The 10,390-nt window shown below is 37.0% G+C and overlaps 1 long non-coding RNA gene across 1 annotated transcript; it reads left to right on the forward strand.

The window, feature by feature from the left end:
- Window positions 1–825: 825 nt before the first annotated feature.
- On the forward strand, window positions 826–3,299 carry LOC141385721 (uncharacterized). The gene is made up of 2 exons (XR_012406613.1): window positions 826–1,447; window positions 2,532–3,299. It is a non-coding gene; the product is annotated as an uncharacterized lncRNA (long non-coding RNA).
- Window positions 3,300–10,390: the final 7,091 nt, after the last annotated feature.

Genomic DNA, 10,390 nt, shown 5'->3' on the forward strand with positions numbered 1-10,390 from the left:
CGAAAAGGTACTGGTCTCTATGGGGCTGGGGGAGGGTGAAGGCCTCCTCGAGTCTAAAGATGCTCCTTTACTCAATTGACATCCTGAGGCTTTCTACTCAATCCTGCCTCAAATCCAGAAGTGGTAAACGGCAGTTGCGTTGCGAGGAGGGGGGGGGGGCTTTGGGGGCTTAAGCCCCTGATGTATTGTCAAAAGCCCCTTATCTCTTGGAATATGTTGCATTTAAATAAAAGTATGTTGTATAACATTTATTTTGTTATCTAAGTACTGAAAATTACCACATACATCACGAACATTCCACTTAACGCAGCGTTTGTGTCAGGTAGTTAAATCGTCAGCTGTTCAGCAGTACCTGTTTCTACCGGCAGGTGGGAGTGGCTCTGTTGTCACATGGTGTTAAAAAATTTGTTTAAAGTTAGCATCAAATTATAAATCGACTCTCTCATGAAAATACTTGAAATGGTTGGAAGAACACACACAGTTGAAGTCTGAATTATTAGCCCCCGTTTATTTTTTTCCCCAAATTCTGTTTAACAGAGAGAAGATTGTTTTCAGCACATTTCTAATCACAATAGTTTTAATAACTCAACTCTAATAACTGATTTATTTTATTTTTGCCATGATGACAGTAAATAATATTAGACTAGACATTTTTTAAGTCAATTTTATACAGCTTAAAGTGACATTTAAAGGCTTTAAAGGGCCATGAAACCCCCTCGTTTCAGCAGGGTGTTTTCACACCTCTGCTTTGGAAAAAGTCAGAAAAGTGGGCGTGTCCAGCTCCGTTTAGGGGGGAGTGTCGGAGAAACTAAAGTGGGAGGGTGTAGGAGTGTCTATTTGGGCACGCGCGAGTTTCAGTCAAAATACACACACATGAGAAAGTGATGGTGTTTAACCTACATGGACATCTGTAGTCGAATTATTTGCCAAATGATTAAATGTTGGACTTTAACTGCAGTTTGGCTCTTTCATTCAGGGAATTCATTCATGCCCCTCGCAACAAACGAGATATTTGATTCGAGGAGCTGCTCTAAGCGTTTATTTTTCATGCAATGTTTGATACCGCACGGCGAATGAGAGAAAAAAACCCTCCGCATTTCCCGGAAACTTAGATGCACACGGCAGGTAGCGTCAGAAAGCCGCGTGTGTTATTCCGGTCACTAAATGCGGTGCTAACATTTCTGCACTCAGTGCAATAGTTAACTTAATTCGATACGAACAAACTGAATAAACAAAGAGCACTGGTCGCTCACTTACCAAATCTGTAGAGACAGAACAATCACCAGCAACTAGAGCCGCGTCTTTATGAAGAGGAGACGAGCAGCGAATCCGGATCTCAGCGTTTGCAGATGAGAACAGCTCTCAGGTAAACAATAATCCTCCTTAGACACGTAAGTTATTGTTGTCGAGCGTCGCGTACACTGTTAATCCTCACGTGACTCCAGGGGTCCGTTCTTCGTACCTCGCTTAAATGATCTAAGATGATTTGGCAGATCCTGGATCTTTTAATCTTGATAACTGATCTCTCGCTAATTTGGTTCTTCAAACAAGTTCGCGAATCAGATTAGAATGTCTGGATAAACTGATCTGAGATCGCTGCGTGTGTTGTGAAGGACAGATCTATCGATCCTCGAAATCATGATCAGCAATGCAGCGATTGGCTGACGGCACATGTCAATCGGCCATGTCGGCAATGACATCATCTGATTAATATTCAATTATCCATGTGAGCAAAATTACATCAAATTAGCAGTAAACGGTTTGTTAAATATGACCTTCCACATTTGTTGTGGGCTGCAGGCTTTACACTTTCATGTGTCAAGTGTATCCTCATGTATTTCAATGCAAAGCAGTGTATTTAGTTCTACATTTAGAAAAGATTTTCTTTATTATAGTAGCCGTTTTTTTTAATCGGTGTAAAGAATAACTGGTTGTTTACAAAAGCATTTTGATATTGGTAAAGGCGTCTGCAACTATTGTGAAGCATCAAATCACCGGCATATTAACTATCAAAACATGTTTATGACTGCATTAATGTATTATTGCTTTAAAAAAAGTGACATATTGCATTCCTATTATACACAATTTGTACTAAAGCGATCTAAAAAGTTCATATCAATAAGTTTTCTCTTTGCACCACCAGGTGGCAGTCTTTGTACTTTCATTTCGAGGGTGCAGATTGCATACGTTTTATTAATATGTATAACTTTATTTATTTTATTAATAACTATAACTTTATATATATATAGTTTAAAAAAATTACCATTTCCCCAAGTGTATATAACTACTACTGTAAGAAAATATCAGAATTAGGAACATAGTTTCTGTATTATCTTTGCTTGAACTGAGCTGATCTAATCCTGTTTATATGAATTGAACCTGCTCCCGACCAGGTTTGACCTGGCAGAACTGTTGCTATGACAACAACTCTCGGATCAGCTTTGAAGAACGAAACGATCCTGGATCGTGTCAAATCGTCAATATCCAAATCCAGCTAACTGAGTAATCCACGTACGAAGAACGGACCCCAGCTGCGCTCTCACAGAGAGAAAATGAAAACAAAACTTCACTGCAGCAAACTATAAAAGCAACACTTCACGCTTGTTTTGCCAACACAACGTGGCGTCTCTGTCGTCTAAACACTGCGACAGTAATGAATATTAATGAAGTTGCACAATAGAGCGCACTGATTGGTTTGAACCAAGCTTTACTCATGCATTAATGCAGCACACTGTAAGACGTAATAAGACACACTCTGGCACAGACGTCCAGTCTGCACGCTGGAATACACGCTATTATCTCATGACCGTGACGCAGCTTCAACAATTAGTTTCAAACCGGAAGAACCAATTTGCTTGAAATAACGCAAAAACAACCAATTTACATTTTTTAGTGAGATATAGGTGTCCTAATAGTGTTTTTAGCAGTGTGGGACACATATACCACTGTCAACAGCTCAACACATGTGTTCTGGTGTTTCCTGACCCTTTAAAGGCAGGTTAGGGTAATTAGGCAAGTTATTGTATAACGATGGTTTGTTCTGTAGACTAAAGGAAAAATATATAGTTTAAAGGGGATGATAATTTTGACCCTAAAATGTGTTTTTTTTTTAAATGTAAAACTGCTTTTATTCTAGCTGAAATAAAACAAATAAGATTTTCTTCAAAAGGAAAATATTAGCAGACACAGGCTACTGTGAAAATTTCCTTGCTCTGTTAAACATCATTTGGGAAATATTTTAAAAAGAAAATAAAATTCAAAGGAGGGCTAATAATTCTGACTTCAATTGTATAAAACATTTATTATCGCAGTCGTGTAAATGATCAATTACAGCATTTTTATGTTTATTCAGATCTTATTTTCATTCTACTACAGCAGTGGTTCCCAACCTGGGGTCCGCACCCCCCTAAGGGGGGCGCCAGAGTTCACAGGGGGGGCGCGGGAGAGGATAAGTATTGAGGTAGAAAAAGGCATAAAAATGGTCCACTTTTATAAAGGTCTTTGCAATTAATCGAAAATCCGATTTAGATTTTGGTTTCAAACGATTATAAAAAGCATTAATCGAGATAAATGATTATTGCATCATATTTTGCCACAGTTGTACACGTGTTGCTCTTAAAAGCGCGAAAGAGCTTATGTGTGTGTGCAGCACGATCACGCAGTCAGAAGCATGCGGCCGGTCAGCATTCACTCTCATTCACACACTGAGACGAGCAGAGGAGCGCAGACATCTAAAGTCATCTTAACGTGAGCGCTTTAATGGTCAAATAGGTGTCAAAACGCAGTGTTTACTGATTATTTACATTAACCCTCATTTGTATAATGAACAAACGAGTTGAGGATCAAAAGACGAAAAAGAGTAACCATTAAAGAGACAGCGCGCTATAATCCTTCTGCCGGCTGTTTTTATCATTATTAAACAAACATAACGAGAAAACCCTCGCTGCTCTTGACTGAAGGACTGCTGTAGCTAAAGTGTTTTTCTTACAGTGAAGATGCTTAAAGCACAGTTTGTTTCATATTTTTATTCTATTGTATTCATTTCTCTTTCCATTGCAGGGTGGAAAATAACTGTATGTATACAGTTGAAGTCAGAATTATTAGCCCTCTTGAATATTAGCAAACTTTTTCCTGCCCAATTTCTGTTTCATGGAAAGAATATTTTATTAACTTATTTCTGAACACAATAGTTTTGATATCTCATTTCTAATTACTGATTCTTTTTGTCTTTGCTATAATGACAGCACATAATATTTTACTAGATATTTTTCAAAATACATGCATTCAGATTAAAGTGCAGTTCAAAGGCTTAATTAGAGTAATAAGGCAAGTCATTATAACGCTAGTTTATTCTGCAGACAATCAAAAATATATATTGCTTAAGGGGGCTAATAATATTGACCTTAAATTGGTTTCAAAATATTTAAACCTGTCTTTATTCTAGCTAAAATAAAACAAATAGAAGAAAAAATATTATAGAAAATACTGTTAAAATTCCTTGCTCTGTTAAACATAATTTGGGAAATATTTATAAAAAAAAAAAATCTCAGGAGTGCTAATAATTTTGACCTTAACTGGCAATGGTTTTGAATAATCGTGATTACAATTATGACCAAAATAATCGGGATTATGATTTTTCCCAAAATCGAGCAGCCCAAAAAAAAAAAAAAAATCTAAACACATGATTAAAATTCCAACATAATAGTGAAAATAATTAAAATAAATAACTTTAAATAATTATTTAAATTTTGCTCACTCGCGCAATCTGCTTGTCAACGTGTCGTAAAGGCAAAATCAAAACAAAAATGGCAGACAAACGTAAATGCTGTGATTCTTCAGAGGCGAAGAAAAAGATTAGACAGTATGACAAAGCCTACCTAAATTTTGGTTTTATTGAAGGCCAAGACAAGTTAAAACTGATTAATTAATATTTTCTATACATATTACTATATATTAATATTACACAAACACACACACACACATACATATATATATATATATATATATATATACACACACACACAGTACATATGTGTGTGCGTGCGTGCGTGTGTATTTATATGGTGGGGGGGCTCCAATGTTTGTATATGTTTATTGGGGGGGCCCCAAAGAAAAAGGTTGGGAACCACTGTACTACAGCAATAGCTGGATGCCTTCAGCCATAGGGATTTCCTGGAATGTTCTACTACTTTTGTGAGGCATATCTGGAATTTCTGCTCAAGTATGAATAAAACAGGCATTACATGCATTTAAAGTGCTACAATGCCCACATCACCCTATTTTGAGAAAAACTGAAAAAAATTCCCTCTGAAGAAATTAAAAGTAAACATATTTCTAGCATGGACATCTTTATTTTTTGTAGCCTACTATTTTTGATAGAATTGTTATTATATAAAAAATAATAGCCTATTGAATATCAATATTTTGCAAGGTATTGAATTGAGAAATTCCAGTATCTTGACAACACTACACCTCAGTTAATCACTCTGTCCAAATGAACATGTTTGTAGCTTTGTATCAAATTGGATAACAACTCACACTATAAAATAAATAATATTTCAGATTTGAAGACATGCAGAAAATTACATTTTCAAAAAAACTAACAGAAACTGCAAATCAGGAGAGGAGATAGGAGGCTCAAGAGGTATGATATGGCTCACAACAGACTAGTAAATGAGAAGTGGGTTAATTAATCTTTTTTTTTCTATTATTCCTGTTACAAATCACAAAAACTCTTTATTTATTACTAACCATTTTACCATTTTTAATCCTGTTAAGATTAGAGTAGAATAGGTATATTAGTGAGGTGAATTAAAACGTTTTTTTTTGGGAGGGGGGGGGGGGGGAGGACTTCATTGGGGCTAAGCCCCTTATCCCTTTCGACCCTAGCAACGCCCCTGGTGAACGGTAACAGGCAATGCTGGGGGAAGCCCTCGAAAGAATGCTGACTGCCTCTGCATAGAGAACCAAAGCCCAATCAGGGCAGCGGCGCGCAGAGCTTCAGACTGCCCTTGCCTTAGTCAACTATGTGGATTGCGGCTGATCTGGAGGCTTGGTATGCGCTTCTGGAGCCTTAAAGGGAAAGTTACCACATTTTCCAGACATTGCTTCCAGGATCTTCCACCCAGACAAAAACAGGCTGCAGGATTCTTTTGGCTTTAGAGCTTTTAATCATGAGGTGTCAAAAGTTACCACAGGGGATAACTGGCTTGTGATAGCCAAGTGTTTATAGCGACGCCACTTTTTGATCCTTCGATGTCGGCTCTTACAATCATTGTGAAGCAGAATTCACCAAGTGTTATATTGTTCACCCACTAACTTGGAATGTGAGCTGAGTTTAGACCGGTTAGTTTTACCCTACTGATGTTGGCCGTTGTTGCGATAGTTATCTCGCTCTGGATGAGGGGCACCGCAGGTTCAGACATTTGGTTTGTGCACTTGGGTGAGGAGCCACTGGTGCAAAGCTAATATCTGCAAGATTATAGCTGAACTCCTCTAAGTCAGAATCCCACCTAGACGTAATGATGCCACAGCCACACATGGCTTCAATTAAGAGCAGAGTATGCGATCGGTCCCAGCATTCAAAATAGTGCATAGAATCACTGATCCGGATTAAAGACGGCAACAAAACGGTTTGCCTCGTCGGCTGCTGTGTGAAATGGCAGCATGATGTCCTGCACACCCAGATCTGGATTTGAAAGCTCACGTTACCTTCACCTTTACAAAAAGAAGCTGAAAGGCAAGCAAAGTGCAAGGTGCTGTCAGCAGAGTACTGCATGAAAGATAGATGTGGTCTCAGCGGTGACTCTTTTAATGGTTTTATTATTTTATTTAAACCAAAGATAATGTATTTTAAAGAGGGTGTTTTTATTTCTGTGCTTTTGCTTTGATGTTTTATTGGAAAAATAATGATTCAATGGAAATTGTGTAAAAATGTCAATTAAATTTTTCAAAGAAAAAAAAAATCTGTTCTCATCGCTGCTTCTCTGAGTCGGACTAGAGAAGAATGCTGAGATCAACTGCACCATCAATCCCATTTGTGAAACAGATCAGCTCCACATCACTCCCCTACAAGCACATGTATATTGCGCTGTATAAACAGTCCAGTCAGAGGCTCAGAGCAGCTGTTAGCAGTGTTAGCTGCCTGAGTCTGTTACGACCCTGGTCTAGGGTCAAGGCCGCAACATAAAGAAACAAATAAAATTCACTTTTAATGAACCGATTCTGTAGGGTCTCTTTATAGTCTTTTTTATCACTAAGAAAAACAAAGCCAACTACCTCGGGGTGAACCCACAGAAAAATATTAAATAAAAATACACACTAACTAAACACCCAAATGAAACTTACTACACCTAATAAAATAACAGAAATAAATATACAAAATCTACACCTACTTCCTTCACTAAGAACAAAAACAGGTGAAAATATTTAACAAGAGAAAAGTGTGGCGTCCACATCAGCACGGGAAACACAATCAACGGAAAAAACTTCAGGAATAACTTTCACATCAACTCAAAACACGCCAACCAAACTCGCTCTCGCCCCGAACCCGTTGATCTCTTTTTAATATAACTCTCTGGAGCATAGTTAAATTAAACTGTAAGCACTTCAGTCTGTGTGTCGTGTCTTCGGAGGCTCAAATACTGAAACAGAAGAAGCTCAGTGGAAACAGCAGCGTTTGGACGCCATTTTAGCTTTCTCTGCTTTAACATTAGTGTCTCTGGCCACGCCCCTTCACTGTGCAGGGTGTGTGCGTGTGGTGAATGCGCGTAACCTGAAGCGTTTGTGATCTCACTAGCCTGGATATATTTTTTTGTAGTCCCCAAATTTGTTCGCTGTAGGCTTTGCTAAGCCAACTTTGTAAAAGCTAATGTCTCCCTTAGCATTGACCTTTGACTGCCTTACATTCAGAGATTTTTCACACAGCTACATCACACATCAACTACGCTTTAACATGATACTGGCAGTGGAGCACACTTTTACATTTTTAATCACACAAACCGTTTAAAAGGCAATTAACAAGCCAAGATAATTCGACTTAATGCACAGCTGCAAATCAGTAGGCCCACACAGAATCTGCAGAATCTGTTCATGTACTTGTGTTAATGTGTGTACATTCATATTTATCGTTTTTAATTTAATTTAGTATTTTTGACTAATATAAAAAATGTTCAGGATTTATTTACAATACAGGGTTTACAGTAATTTTTTCCATCTTTTAGTAGAGATATTATATGAGATTTTCTTTGTTTACCAAATTAAGTGGATTTAACTGGATTTGCATTGTAAATATTAAATAAAGTCAAAAAGATATTACTTTTTAGGACACATATTAAATCTAGTTATGATACTCCTAAAATCAAACTAGACATTTAACAAAATTCAGCACAGAAATAGCAAAAAAATGTCCACAGATTCTGTCTGGACCTACTAATAAATGTCACAATACTTAGACATTTTTCATATTTAAAGAAATCTCAACATGTAAAATGATCTTACTGCACTGGCAGACAAATTAACTGGTTTCTGTATTTTCTTAAAGTATTTGTTTACTTATGAAGGTGATATTCAGCGATCAGAAATTCCCATTTCCCCCATATTTCAATGAAAGAAAAGCAGAAATAAATAAATAGGAGAATTACCACTGGCTCAAATCATAAGATAAAGAGAAGAAAAGAAGAAATCTTTTTACATTGAACCAATAATATGTGGAGTAAAAAGTCAATCAAAGAACTGTTGTAAATGAAATTTAGAAAGTTTAAATAAAATGTGAAGAAGCCACTTATTAAAGGAGCATCAATCAAACAAAAGAGAGGATGAGAGAAGAGCCACCTCAGCTGAGCTGTCTCTTATATAGTCTCAGAGTGTAGCTCACGATCAGCACTGGAGTCCCGCCCATCAAGGAGGATCCAATGGCTGCGTTCGAAACCGCATACTCAATGAGCAGGAACTCATTTAACCGGTGCTGGAAGAGTAGATCTCGATTTACAGCTAAATCTCGATATTGAAGGATGAACAAAATAATATGTCCTCCACCAAGTGCTAAAACCAAACTTGATTGAGGCTAGTGAGCGGAAGGTAATATAGTTGCCATGGGTAATTTAATAATATATAAAAAGACTAGAAAACATTGCTTTATATGAAGTAATGACACTAGTTTTTGCCTTGATTTGCTCACCGATGTTCTCTGCTTAGACTTCTATGTTCTATCTATCGAGTGACGATATTTGCATCTTAAAAATCTGATTAATGTACAACATTTAAACAACACATTTAAACTCAGTCTGCTTGCTGTAGCTGTTACATCCCTTCTGTTATTTTTAATAGTCAAGTGTGAATGAAAAGGAAAGCATTAAGGCAGCTGGCATTATCGCTGCCATTTACAACAGAAGAGGATCAACAACACATGAAAGTGCTGTTTAAGTGAACTGGTTTATTATAAACAAGCTGTGTGTTTTTAAACGTTTATGGAAAAATAAAGTTTCACACTAAAGTAGAGCTGGGCGATATGGCAAAAAAATGATCACAGGGATTTTTTCATATCAGTCGATATTGATAATTATCATGATAAATGTAAAATCTTTATATCTGTTTTATAGAAATGTACCTGCATACATTTCCTACACACACATCTTCAATTGACTAAAATAATACAAAATAAACGAAACGAGCTGTTATTGTGACCATAAACACATCAGCAGAGATCGACTGCCATGTTAAATGACATGCCTGTAATAATGCGATCAGCATCTTCCACTGCACATACATTAACACCACAATAACACATTACACAAGATAAGGCTCAATTTCAATCCTGTATGATTTATAAATGACTACTCGCCGAGATTCAATGAATATGTGTTTCCTAAATCACAGAAAGCACAGTTATCGATTTCATATAAAAAGGTATGTAAAGGCTTAAGTTATTGTAGATAAATCTTACAGTTGAAGTAACAAAAATTAATTATTGATCATTGATTGTTTTTAGATGGGTCGCCATAAAGAAAATGTCTTTCATCATTTTTCACTGATGAGAAATCGTCAGATTTGTAAGATTGAAGGATGCAGGGCAGAAATAGGCGGAAATCACGGCGGTAACCTGCAGAGGCACATTCAACGTACACATCCAACAGAAAATGTTGATCAATGTGTGACCAGCAATAAAAGGTCATCCACAGCTGATGGACATACCACTCTAGATGCGTCGTAATGAAAAAGCCAGACGTTTCATGCTCAAATGTCTCAAGATTCTCTAAAAGAAACTGCACAGAGCCTGTGACTGTCAACGGGAGACCATTTACATTAATGGAAGACGCTGGCTTTAGAAAAATTATTGAGCCAGTACAAAAGGCTATGGGAAATAATTCAATCATCAACTCCTCAAATATCT

Source organism: Danio rerio, chromosome 5, assembly GCF_049306965.1.
Source record: "Danio rerio strain Tuebingen ecotype United States chromosome 5, GRCz12tu, whole genome shotgun sequence".
NCBI classification, from domain to species: domain Eukaryota; kingdom Metazoa; phylum Chordata; class Actinopteri; order Cypriniformes; family Danionidae; genus Danio; species Danio rerio.